We start from the raw sequence: 12,047 nt of genomic DNA on the forward strand, positions 1-12,047 counted from the left end.
ATATATATATATATATATATATATATATATATATATATATATATAATGAAAAGCGAACCGGGAGAGTGTTCACCAGCGCCACCCTCGTCCATAGCGGCAGACGTAGGACGTCCTGCATTACCGCGAAAGTGACATGGAACGTCATCTAACGGCGAGGGCGGAAGCTGTGCGAGAACTCTCTTCTGCTACTTATGACATCAAGACTGCCAGAACCGAGACCCTCGTTAAGCTATTAGCAGACAAGGCAAATGAAATGGGGGGCTCGTTTGACAAACATATGAAGGAAGCCGAAACTCACCGAAACCAAGGTGCACAGGGGAATGTTTCCATTTTTTATTTTGTAATGCTGATCAATGGGAGAACAACACTTCGATTAATCTGTCGTTTAAAGAATATTGGTTGTAAAGCAGCAGAAAAAACAACCATGCCGCCGGTGGGTAGCCAAGTTTCTAGAAATGATGCAATGCCCCAACTCTGAAACCACCTGATTTCTGTTAAGAGTAGTGTAGCTGAATTGCGAGTATGTTCTCGTTGTCCGAAGTGAATGAACTATTACAGTCTAATTACCTAACCTTCTAATTATTCGCGTCAGAAATCAAGTGCCAATTCATAAGTTGTCAACCGTCTTAATAAACAGCTGGCTGAAATGTTTGTACAAAGCTACCATTTACGTAAAGTCGCTTTTTTTTCCCGGCCTTGAGGGATAGGTCGCAAAATACAAAAGCTCCCACATGACAGTGGTGCTGCTTCAGCGTCCCAAGACGTGTCTCAGAGAATATATTCCGCTTTCCTCTGGAGCGCTGTCACGCAGCTTTCACGTGGTAGCTTTATTTCAAGGCCTGTAATTAACTTTGCGTAAATGGTACCGGGGTGCAAGCATTTCGATCAGCCGTTTTTCAAGACGATCTACAAGTTTTGAGCAGGCACTTTAACCCCAACTCGAACATCTAACATGCTGCAGACTAGTCCACGCGACTCTCAACAGCAGTCAATTTAGGGAACTCTGTCTTTTTCAAAAGGTTTTTTACCTTTAGCTGGGACGCCTGGTACAAAGAGAAAATCTTGAGGCAGGTGAGGACGGAAGACGTTCGTGTAGCTCGAAGGCAACTGCTCCTGGTGAACTTTTGAATAAATTGAGCGGAACTCTATTTCAGGACATGGTTTGAGTGGAGGATTGCGTACACTGCATGCATTATTCAGGCACAAGTTCGCATGCAACTTACTTCGGTCTAGTTTGAGATTGATTAAGTATAGGTCTGGAATGTATGACACGGATCGTACGCAACACCATGTTTACTCGGGATTTTAAACAGCTGTAAGGCTATGCTATAAATATGCATTTTTTTGAAGGAAGGAAGGAAGTTTATTCCAAGCATGTGTACATGCTTGAGGGGGAGGGCAAATGCATAGTAAGCCAGACGAGGCCCATCCCACTTCGTGCACCTGACACAGCAACTGTGGTATCCCTAAGCGTTTGTTCTACGAGAAGGATGCGCACTTTCCGCTTCATCTGCTGGATAATTTTGCTCCAGTGCTAAGAGAACTACTCCAAGTAAAACGTACTTCCGCACTCTGCTAAAAAAAACAAAAACAAGTTCAACTTGTTCTTGAGAGAAAACAGAGTTACATGGCATCACGAAGAGCATCGTTTAAAGTTAATCAGGTTGTCAGCTCGTGGCGCATACCTCTATATCTTTCAGTATTTTGCATTTTAGACACTTCTCTTTTCAAGAAACGGGCAGTCGAGGAGGTGCGAGTATACTGCTGTTTGCAACCGGAGCGTCTTCAAACATATTGTTAAGATTGACGGGAAGGCGCTGATGACGGACTATTAAAGGGGCGCGGATTTCAGCATTCTGTTCGAACCCGCGCCGCCGCGCGTTCGAAACCCAGTCGCCGCAATATTTGTTTTATTTCTGCATCCTCAAGGTTAGGGACGTCACAAGATTCTTGGCTGGGTTTGGCCCCGTGAAGTAGTGCTTTCGCTTTAAAAGGAATTTTTTTACCTTTTTGGGGGATTTTAATGCCACGTTCCCCCTTAAGCTAACAGATACCTGACGATTTCTACATATACACTCATCCATCAGCACAGAATGAGAGCTTGTGCAGAATTCAGAAACTAACCTATCGGCGACTCCCAAAGCAATAACACGAGGAAAGAAGGCGAACCGCACAGGCCACGCGTGGCGACGTGCTTCTTCTAACGTACAGAGCTTCAAAGAGACACTGGCTCCTGCTTCAATGTTCTCCACACTTAGCTCGTGGCCTAAAACGTAGATGAACTCACCTTCTCCTCGCTTATTCTTCCCTTGATAGCGCCCACCATCCTTAACTTTCTGGCGCTGCTATGGAGCGCAGGCATCAGAGGCCACTGCACTGTCCTAATCAGGAGACAAGAGTAGCAATGGAGCCCAAGGCCTGCATAATAATTGTCCTTGGGCTGTTGCATTTGAATTAGCACTGCCCTGAGGAGAACAGCTAGAGTGAGTTTTGTTTTCAGCTTTCTTTTATATTTCTCTCGCAGCAGAAGCTACGCTGGCATTACCTGCCGGTGCGTGGCCTCAAAATTCGTACAAGCTGGCTTATATAAGGCCGAATATTAGAAATTTTTTCCCGGCTCCTAATATGGCGCCAAAAACGTCAAAAGTAGGATGGCTTGCACTAAGCTTCGCCTTCGTTTCTGTCTACCTATAATGGCGCTTCTTTTGAGGCCAACACTTCGTTTTCTGTGGAAAAGAACCGACTGCACTGCTTGTGAGTTCAGCCACGTGCCGAAAAATGTACGCACTTCTGAGGCAAAGTTGTGTTCGGCGTCTTTGCCTGAAAGAGGAGGACTTGCAGAGGCATTTTGTCAACCTTGACGGCTGAGACGTCCAGATTGAGGTTAGCGGATGACGTGAGCAAAACAGAGAAGTCTAGCTGAGCGCAGGAAGTGCACGCAAGCAGAGCAAGCGAGAGAAGCGACACTCTTGTCGCCACCTGCACAATGCATGTGTAGTCACAGCCCTTCCACGCTGGTTCGCAAGTATTTCTTCCTTCTCCGTGTGGGCACAGAAGCCGCTCTGTCTCCACGCAACTGCCTGTTCTCTCGTCGAGTGCTTGTGAGTATTTCGTTTCTGATTTACATAGCGAGGCCAGATCCGCTGCTACAACTCGGAAAACATGCGTAACATTCGAGCCTTGCGACGACTTCAGGTATAGGCGGATTCAGGGGTCAACATTTTGCTGCCGGAGGGCCTTCTATTTTAATCTCACACCTGGTCAAGATATATCTGACAACGTTGCTGCCATTTCATTGACGTTTCTCTCTTTATACAAGTCTGTGAGATACTGTGGAGTCCATCTGAAGCGTACCCTCAGCGAGGACGACCCATAGAAAAAATAGACGCAACTAAATGAATCAATGGCCGAAGAGATAGAATTGAGAAAGAAGCACAGGCGCTCCCAAATAAACAATCTTTTCATGAATCTTCCCCGCAGGAGAGAATAAAATTCAAAGCGTGGACCTGCATTGCAAACAAGCCGGTGTCTGAGATCCCCCTCTCCCCCCCTGCAGCAGCCGTCGTTTGCGGTGGCTCATTCGGCACGGGCATCTGCGGGCGACACGCGCGGCGGTAATCGAACTGGCAACCTTGGCGGGCCCTCGTCACGCTAACCTGGTCGCAAAACAAAGCGGACACACGGCGCGCGCGGGGACGACCGTTGGCAGTGATGAAAATAGCAGCGAATCGATAGCCCCGTCTCGTAGAACTGGTAAATTTCGCCCCCGCTTGAAGGCGGCGGCGCGGTCTACGCTTACGCCGAGCCTCGAAAGGGGAACGAAAACGAGAGGACGCGTCGCGAGCGCCCTCTTTAGCCTCACTACGACCAGGGAAAGGGAGCGTTTTTCCCATGTCTTCCCCTTGTCTCCTGAGACCCCAGCTAACCTTCACTCTCGTTCGAAATGGATAGAAGGGAATAGGCGAACGCTGTTGGACTACTCGGTGGCGTTGATCTTGAAGCATTTTGGTTCATGCAGGACTTCTTAAATAGATGAAGCGCACAAAAGAAAGCACACAGGTGAAAGATAACACGAGACAGGCGCTACTTGCAACTGTTTATTGAATTCTGGTGTGGCTTATTATATAGCCAAGAGGAAGGCGTGGTGGAAGGAGAGATAAAACAGAATTCGATACAAAGCATGGTAACCCTTTTCTGTAATGTGCTGTGGGGGTAGTCTATAGCATTCTGCTGACGTGTGGGAAAGTGTGCATCGGCCAGACCGGCCGATGTATTAATGAACGCCTAATGGAGCACAAACGTTCTCTAGGAAAGAGTGCCGGGTCGCATCTGCCGCATTATTGCAAGGGCTGTGGTAAAGAAGAGCAGAGAATTTGTGACGCAAAGCTCTAAGGTACTAAGGTAGTATACAGAAACAAAGATAAGACTACCCGTGAGTTTCTAGATTCCCACCGGATGGGAAAAAGCAGGATTTCTTGTGTTAGTACCCCATCGCTTCTCATTCATAACGATACAAGTTAATTCGTTTTAGTGCCCTCCATTGCATTATCCTTGTCCTCGCACGTGTCATTTACCTGTTGTTGTGCTGTTTTTTTATCTCTCCTTCCACCGGGCCTTCCTTTTGGCTATAATAAGCCGCGCCTTAATTCAATAAATCGTTGCAACTAGCGCCTTTCTCGTGTTATTATTTGTCTGTATACTGTCTTTTGTGCGCTTCATCTACTCAAGCTATGCACAAACTTGCCACAGAACAGGTTTTACTGGGTCATTCAGGATTAATCAGTGAATATAGCGAAGAGTAGCGCGAAATTTCAATTTTGCAAGCACATCCAGGACTGCAGGCATTCCTGAGGCGCACCAGCCGTGAGCTCAAGCTGGCTTCTGGAAGCGACCGTTCCCAGGAAAACTTTAGCTCGGCGAGAGATGACGAGGGTCGGTGCAATCAAGAGAGAAACAGAATGCTTTGGAAGGTATTTTCGCTAACAAGAACAAAAGTGAATTCTTAATTCAAGTAGGCGTACTAAGCCACGCACAAGTTTATTTGCATTTTAACGACGTTTTAAAGGCGCTTAGGTTGGTGGAGTCAGAGCCAAGTAGGACAATGATACAAGGACGAGGAGGGCATTTTTGTTGTATTTTTTATATTGTAACAAGACTGCATTTGTAACATTATTCATTTCCTGCGCGAAAATCGCATGTGCTGTGAATTGTTCTCTTTTAAACATTCAACATTTCATGCATAACTGCTGCACAAACTGCCATGTAAAGGGGGTGGGGACCCAGTCAAGCTTGCCTTAGAGCAGCTTTTTGTCACCACTCCCTGCATTTTTATTTGTACTAAAAATGCAAAATAAAGATTGATTGATTGATTGATTGAAATATACATAAGTTAGTAAACTAGCGGAGTAATTCTGCACGTGTTTTCAGTATCCGAAGCATTCTTGATGCTAATTATGAAGTCAGTAGCGTGAAGCAATTGGACATGCCACAGGTAACGAAACAGGAGGTAAAAAAAGATATAAAACGAATCTAAAGGGGCAGTTGAGGACCAAATGACTGCAGATTTCTTAAGGGACGGGGGGCATATTTTGGTAGAAAATCTTGTCACCCTGCATATGCAGTGCTTCACAACCTATAGCGTACCTGAAACTTTGAAGAATACTAACATCACTTCAACACATAAGAAAATGGATATCAAGGAGATTAAAAATTAGAGATTCTTCAGGTTGCTACAAGTTTTTTTACAAGGTATTTATAAAGTGACCGTTTATCTAATTAGCTCGACCCAGACTCCTGCTTTCGAAAGAGTTACCCGAAAACAGGCCATCAATCAGGGGAAAGAGAAATGCGCAGAGTGCTACCATCTCCTACAGACCCTCCCAATAAGGGCTTCCTGGGCGTCGCCATATTGCTCGCTGGACTGCTGTGTGCACCTGGCGCTAACACGCTACAAGCAGCAGGAAAACTGGTTTGGGAATTTACTTTCAGCGGCCGGCGCGAGACGGACAAGGGAGAGAGTGTGCGAGCGGCGCATGCCCCCACACGCAGAAAAGTGTCGCGCGACGTTCTGCCTGGCGCAGGGCAACCCATCTCAGCCGGCATGGAAGACATCGCGAGGGCCGCGATCAGCCATTCCACCCCCCTTCCCCAAAGCAAGTCGCACGCCCCTGGACCAAGTACTCCTGTCATGCGCAGCGCTGCATCCCACATTTATTTCCATATCCAGTATTTGTACATAGTGTATATTACCCCCTACTCATATCCTTCCTTACTACCGCTTACCCACCTTTTTTCCGTCTCCCTGTCCTCCCCCTGTCCTTTTATTCTCGCTAGTCGCCGCTCAGGTGCTGCAAGTTTCGATGGCAGATACCGCGGCTAGCAACATCTTTTCCTTCCGTTGATAGTTTATTAATAAACAGTCACTAACAACAGCAGTTCTTAGACGACATTTTTCGTTACCTCCATCGACGATGGAAAAGTGTATATTTAGCCTTCATAGTTTAGGTAGAAGCAGTTGAAGCGGTCGAAATTAAGCACTCGCCCACAAGCTAAAAATATGTAGAATTGTGGGGAGGCTTACCGCAAAATTCCTCCCCGCAAAAGCCCCGTTCACAGACTGCTTTTCACCCCGGCTCTGCACACAAAAGGGGAGAGCGTGAGAAGCGAGTTGCCCCCCATCGCGATCTCTTTGAGTCTCCTGTAGCAATAATAGCCTCTAGTTACCTTTTTCCTTTATTGGTGATAAGCAAGACACAGGTGCTGGTGAGGGAAAGGCAGCATTGCACCATTTCGACCGCTGCCCTCTACGCTCGATCGCAGAAGACAGCGGCGCAGCTGTCCAAGATACAATCAGATTAAGGGGAGCCTCACCTTAAAAAAGAAGTGCAGGGCAAATGGTGCATCACTCTTCGCTGTCTCCTCTTAACAGTTTACAGCGTGTTTGCAGGAGGCATTCAGAGAAATGGATTAGGAAAATTTAGGTATTAAAAGGTAATGAAGAATACTGTAAAATCTGAGATTTTTTCATGACATTGCCTTGCTAAGCACTGAGGGGAAGAAATACAGAGTATAATTGGTGATCTAGAATGGTAAAGCAGAACGGTGGGCCTAAAACTTAATGGGCGGAAAACTGATGTTCAGGGCTCGGACGAGATCTATAGTTTAGTAACGATAGGTAGTGAAGCATTGGAAGGGGTAAGAGAATATATCTACCTAGGGAAGGCAGTCACCACAGATGCGAACATATAACTAGGAGAGTAATAATGAGGCGGAGTGTATTTGACAGGTACTCTCACGTCAAGAATATCAGTTTAGCAGTATCGCTAGGGTGGAAAGTGTATATCAGTTGTATCCTACCGGTACTTCTCTACCTCATCAGAAATGAGCGGAGCTTCCTCCGGAGGCTAAGAGTGGGCTACGCCAACACGGGCTCCCGCCTACATCACCTTAGCCTCTCTGCACCCCTGGGTGCACCCACTGCGACGACCCTGCAGAGACTCCACCACCTTCTCTGTGAGCGCCCTGAATTCACAGCCCCCAGAGTCGTCACGGCGATGGGCTTCCGGCTCATGGTCCTCCCAGGCTCCACGGCAGAGCACCTTCTATATCCCGGCGGACACCATCCAGCCAAGGCCTTCCGCCTCCTTATGGCCTTCCTGGAAGCTACCGGCCCCCACCTACTGCCGTCTGTGAGGCCTGAGGGGGCAGCAAGTGCCTCTTGGCACAGACACTGTGGCTGCGCGCCTTACCCCCTCTCGCTTTCTCCCCTCCACCACTTCCCTCTACGACACGCAGGCAGTGGACGTGGTGACTAACCCACCAGTAAGGGGCCCCTTTCTTTCCCCCCTTCCATGCCGTCCCTTCATTCACTGAAGAAGTACTCACCTATGCTGCAGAAACGTGGAGGCTAACACAATGGGTTGCACCTCAAATTGAGGAGAGCGCAGCGTGCTAGGGAAAGGGAAATGATATATGTGACGTTACGAGACAGGAAGTAAGAATAGTGGATCAGGGAACGAACGCGAGGTAATGACGTTCGAGTCGAAATCAAGAAGACGAAAAGAGCATGGCCAGGGTGTCTAATGTGAAGGCAAGATAACTGGTCGCTGTTAATGGCATCGGACTTGATTCTAAGAGAAGGCAAGAGTAACGGAGGGCGGCAGAAAGTTAGGTGGGCAGGTGAGATTACGAAGTTTGCGGAGACAGGACGACCATAACTGGCAGAGAAAGGGTTAGAGAGATATGGGAGAGGTCATTGTACCGCAGTGGGTGTGGTCAGGCTAATGATGGTGATGAATCAGTTCCACTTTCCTGACTTTCGGTGTTGCATCTATAGAACAAAATGTAATGCAGGTGGGCCCGAAAGAAGAGCCAGATCAGGAGAATAGCAAGGAAGAGGAAAAGGAGGACAAAGTAGAAGATATCAGTTACAAAATGCAGACTTCTTCATGAACTTCTCTTCTAATACGAAACGGCAAACTTGATTCTGTACTTGTGCATGACCTCGTATGTGCCTTGTGTCTCTTCAATGACTCATTTGTGAAACGTATGCGATGCACACAAGTTTTTGCAACTTGTGTACATTGCATTTTCTTGTGTAGGTCTGAGGAGTGAGTCTTTTATGCGCTCTTTCAGCCATGCTTTATGACCAACTTGCCCAACTTTATGCCCTTCTATGAGGGGGTCTCCTTAGGACGCTTAAACAAATTTAACCTTGGGTTCATTCAAGCGTTAGATCGGTCGCCTTCGCTCTGCATTTTACGTCTCCGTGGGGCTGAACTCTTGAATGGATAGGACAAGTTTTCATTACTGGGTACAAGTTTGATTCTGCCTTCACTGAAAAAGCGCTAAAAAAAGCAAAACAATTTAAAAATCTTTTTCTGCAGTACTCCGCAGTACTTTTTTCGCGATCAGGGCAGCCTGGTCACGGTACTTTTTGATGAGGTCTCAGCCATAACTTTCCGCCTTGTTGTCCATTGCACCACTGCGGCATTGAAGGACATGAGAGTTCAGTCCAATAGCCATGCACCCTCGTCCCTTTTTCCTCTCAGCTGCAATTTTCGGAAAATATTCTGGTCCCACCAAATAATTGAAATTTGCAGAATTGACACATCAGTCTGAGTAGATCGCCAGGAATGCAAATCCCAGAACGCTTGGCCACGGTGCTTCAAAGTAACGGGAAATAAATTCAACCCGTTCGTTACATGAAACGGTGTGACGGTTAAAAATACTCTCGCCCGCGGCGCTTCTTTTTTCTCTCGCGTTTCTTGATCATCCTATGGGTATGTTAAATAACGTCGCGTGGTGAGTATAATAGACTGGGTGCCTCGAGAATTTTCCCGATTTCATCTGTAATTTACCCACTGTTTTACGAGTTCAGTGGGAACGCAACTTGTGGTATGGATGCGAAATGCACGGCAAAGTCTCAGAAAACGCAAGCATATTCTTCGGGGTTAAAGAAAGTTCGAACCTTATTCAGACGAAGCAGGTGCTGGACACTCATTGCCTGTCGCGTTTTAGAGGCGTACCTGTGACGGTAACATAATAGAAGCCGATAGGAGAGACGTGAAACGAGCCAAGTATGCGGAGACCATTGGGAAAGTCGTTTACTTTGATATTGAATGAACATACCAATCAATCTCACCTTCTGTGGACATATATTTAAACCTTCTCCAAGATGAACAAAGATTACTTGGTTACAATGGAGGGCTTTCAGCTTTCACAGGTCAGTGCAGCTTAGAATATTGTTCGACCACTAACCAATCGCTCTGGTGATAGAGTATTAACGGCACTCGCGTACACTGCGCGCCTAAAAGAGGGTGCTGGGCAGCGTGCCCAGAACGTGCCTTATCACCATTTGTAGGTCCAAATAGGTACAGAAAAGCTCCTTATTGTTATACATATCACAGCGCAGCTAATGGCTGCATTCAGGCTTCTAGTGTTTATTTACTCATGGTTCATAGCAACGCTTTCCAACTGGCAGCTGACTCGAGCGTATCAGTGTTATCGCGGCAGCCATGCGTGTATTTGTCCTAAATAAAACCACATTGCATACCTACATGCTAGAGCTTCATTTAGCACCTTCTTCGGCCCATCACCTACTTCTTCCTGGAACGCTTGGCTTATCTAGAACCACTAAGGTCACCGGGTGACCTCGGTGCGGCAGGCCCAAGAAATTTTCAGTGCCGGACTGCTCTAACAGTATTTTCTCACTCCCATTTTGCCAGCTCAGGATTTATGATTTCGTCTCTCGCCGCTGTACACAGTGCTGTTTTCACGCGTTATGCAATCATTACTTTCTTGTGCTCGTGTTACTGCCATTACGAGCCACATCACTGGAGCAGCAGTCACTGTCAACAGGTAAAAACGGCCGGCTATTCCTTGGTGCGTGAAGGAAATTTTCTGTTCTTCTCGTAAGTATAGAGAAGTTATAACGTGTTAAAACAACGCGGCTGTCGCGCCGTTCTAAGTTGCATATTCTGTGTACTTGTGCCCGTTATGTATCGCTGCATAAAGCTAGTGATGTACAAAGGCGCAAGACTACTGGTTTGCTAACGAAGCATTGTGATCACGTTCTCTCAATACTTTGATACTCGTGACTTTTGAACCAGCTGCGTGCAAAACTCGTGTGTACTAGTGGCCATCGTCGAGATGTGCTTGTCGCTCTTTATTCTGCTGGTGAGAGCCTGGGATGCAAGTTCACCCATTCCATTGTTTCGTTCGAAAGTCTTCACGTCTACCTGCCGGCCAGCCTTTCGACCTCGCAGTGACGCAAAAAAATGGCGCACAAAAGACAACAGACAACAAATGATACACGACAAGCGCACTACATGAGGCCGTTATTTCCGTTTTCGTTGCCCCCCCCCCCCCCCCCATTTGTGGCTGTATTTTGCGTCGCTTGTAGTTTGGCGTTCGCCCAACTGTCAGCTTCTTGAGGTGTGTGTCTCTCTTGTGCCGGCCGTAAAGACACGTTGCAGTATCAGATGCGTTGCTTTCGGCGCGGGCTCTCCAAGGGGGGAAGAACACTTCCTTAATCGTATCCAGTATTAATGCGAAAGCACTACATGCCTCATAGGCAACAGAACCAGGCGTCAGCGTTGACCAGCAGCAGTGGCCCCAAAAATCCCACATCACATCACCATGGTATCAAAGAAAATAAAACTCCTTCCGAAAGTGCGAGGAATTTAACCCAGGACTTTCAGGTTGCGAGGCGAACGCACAACCCGTCGTAGGCCACAAAACCACGTTGCTCCTTCGAGAGCAAAGAGGAACATTGTATGGGCGTTGGCTTACGACTTTGTGCTAATTAGTATGTGTGTAATTAGAAAGGAAGATAAAATAAATAAATAAATAAATAAATAAAAATAAAAATGAAATACAAATGATATTCAACGCTTTGTCACTCGAAACACCTAATTATATTTAAGTGTCCTCCGTAATATTTTTCATCACAGATTTATTCCTTCATAATGAACGTTGAAGGAGCTCTTCCTTTTGCGAAAGCTACTGGCAGCAGTTGTAAGCAAAACATGCAGTTGTCGCCGTTGCTGGCCTCCGTTGGAACTGCACATACCCAAGAAGGGGGGGGGGGAGGGTTCCAAGGTGTGTGTGACTCAAGCAGGAGGTCCACGTTTACTTAGTCTAGCTAGGCAGACATTGGTTAACTTTTGATCAATAAAGACTAATTCTGAACTTTATCTAGTCGAACTGGAACCAAAGCTCAATCCGAAGCCGGACACATTTTGCTCGGAACCAGAATCGAACCGAACGGTATTATTTTCTCCATTTTGGAACTGAACTCGAACCCGAACGATTCAGAGAAACCGCTCCGATCCGGTTCGGCACACGACTCAGGGCCAGCATTGAGTTACATGGCACATTTTGTTTTCCGCGGAGATTTAGCCACTGAGAGCTGCGCTGAGAAAAAGAAAAATGGTAAGCAATCCACGTTGTAAAAAGAGCAAATGGGAACACACTTCTTGCTTCCATAACGCGCATTCAGCAATCCTAAAGTATTACACCAGGCCGATGGGAAACCTTGAGTTTAT

The 12,047-nt window shown here is 46.7% G+C and overlaps 1 long non-coding RNA gene across 4 annotated transcripts in view; it reads right to left on the minus strand.

Annotated features, from left to right (window-relative positions):
* The window catches only part of LOC144106768 (uncharacterized), a 107,587-nt gene that overhangs the window by 20,689 nt on the left and 74,851 nt on the right, over positions 1-12,047 (minus strand). For 2 of the 4 annotated variants that reach the window (XR_013309108.1, XR_013309107.1), the window contains exon 3: positions 1,029-1,121. The exons of the other annotated variants lie outside the window; for them this stretch is intronic. This is a non-coding gene — a long non-coding RNA (uncharacterized LOC144106768). The remainder of the gene's footprint in view (positions 1-1,028; positions 1,122-12,047) is intronic. 4 annotated transcript variants of the gene reach the window in all.

The sequence above is a fragment of the Amblyomma americanum genome, chromosome 1 (assembly GCF_052857255.1).
Source record: "Amblyomma americanum isolate KBUSLIRL-KWMA chromosome 1, ASM5285725v1, whole genome shotgun sequence".
NCBI lineage: Eukaryota > Metazoa > Arthropoda > Arachnida > Ixodida > Ixodidae > Amblyomma > Amblyomma americanum.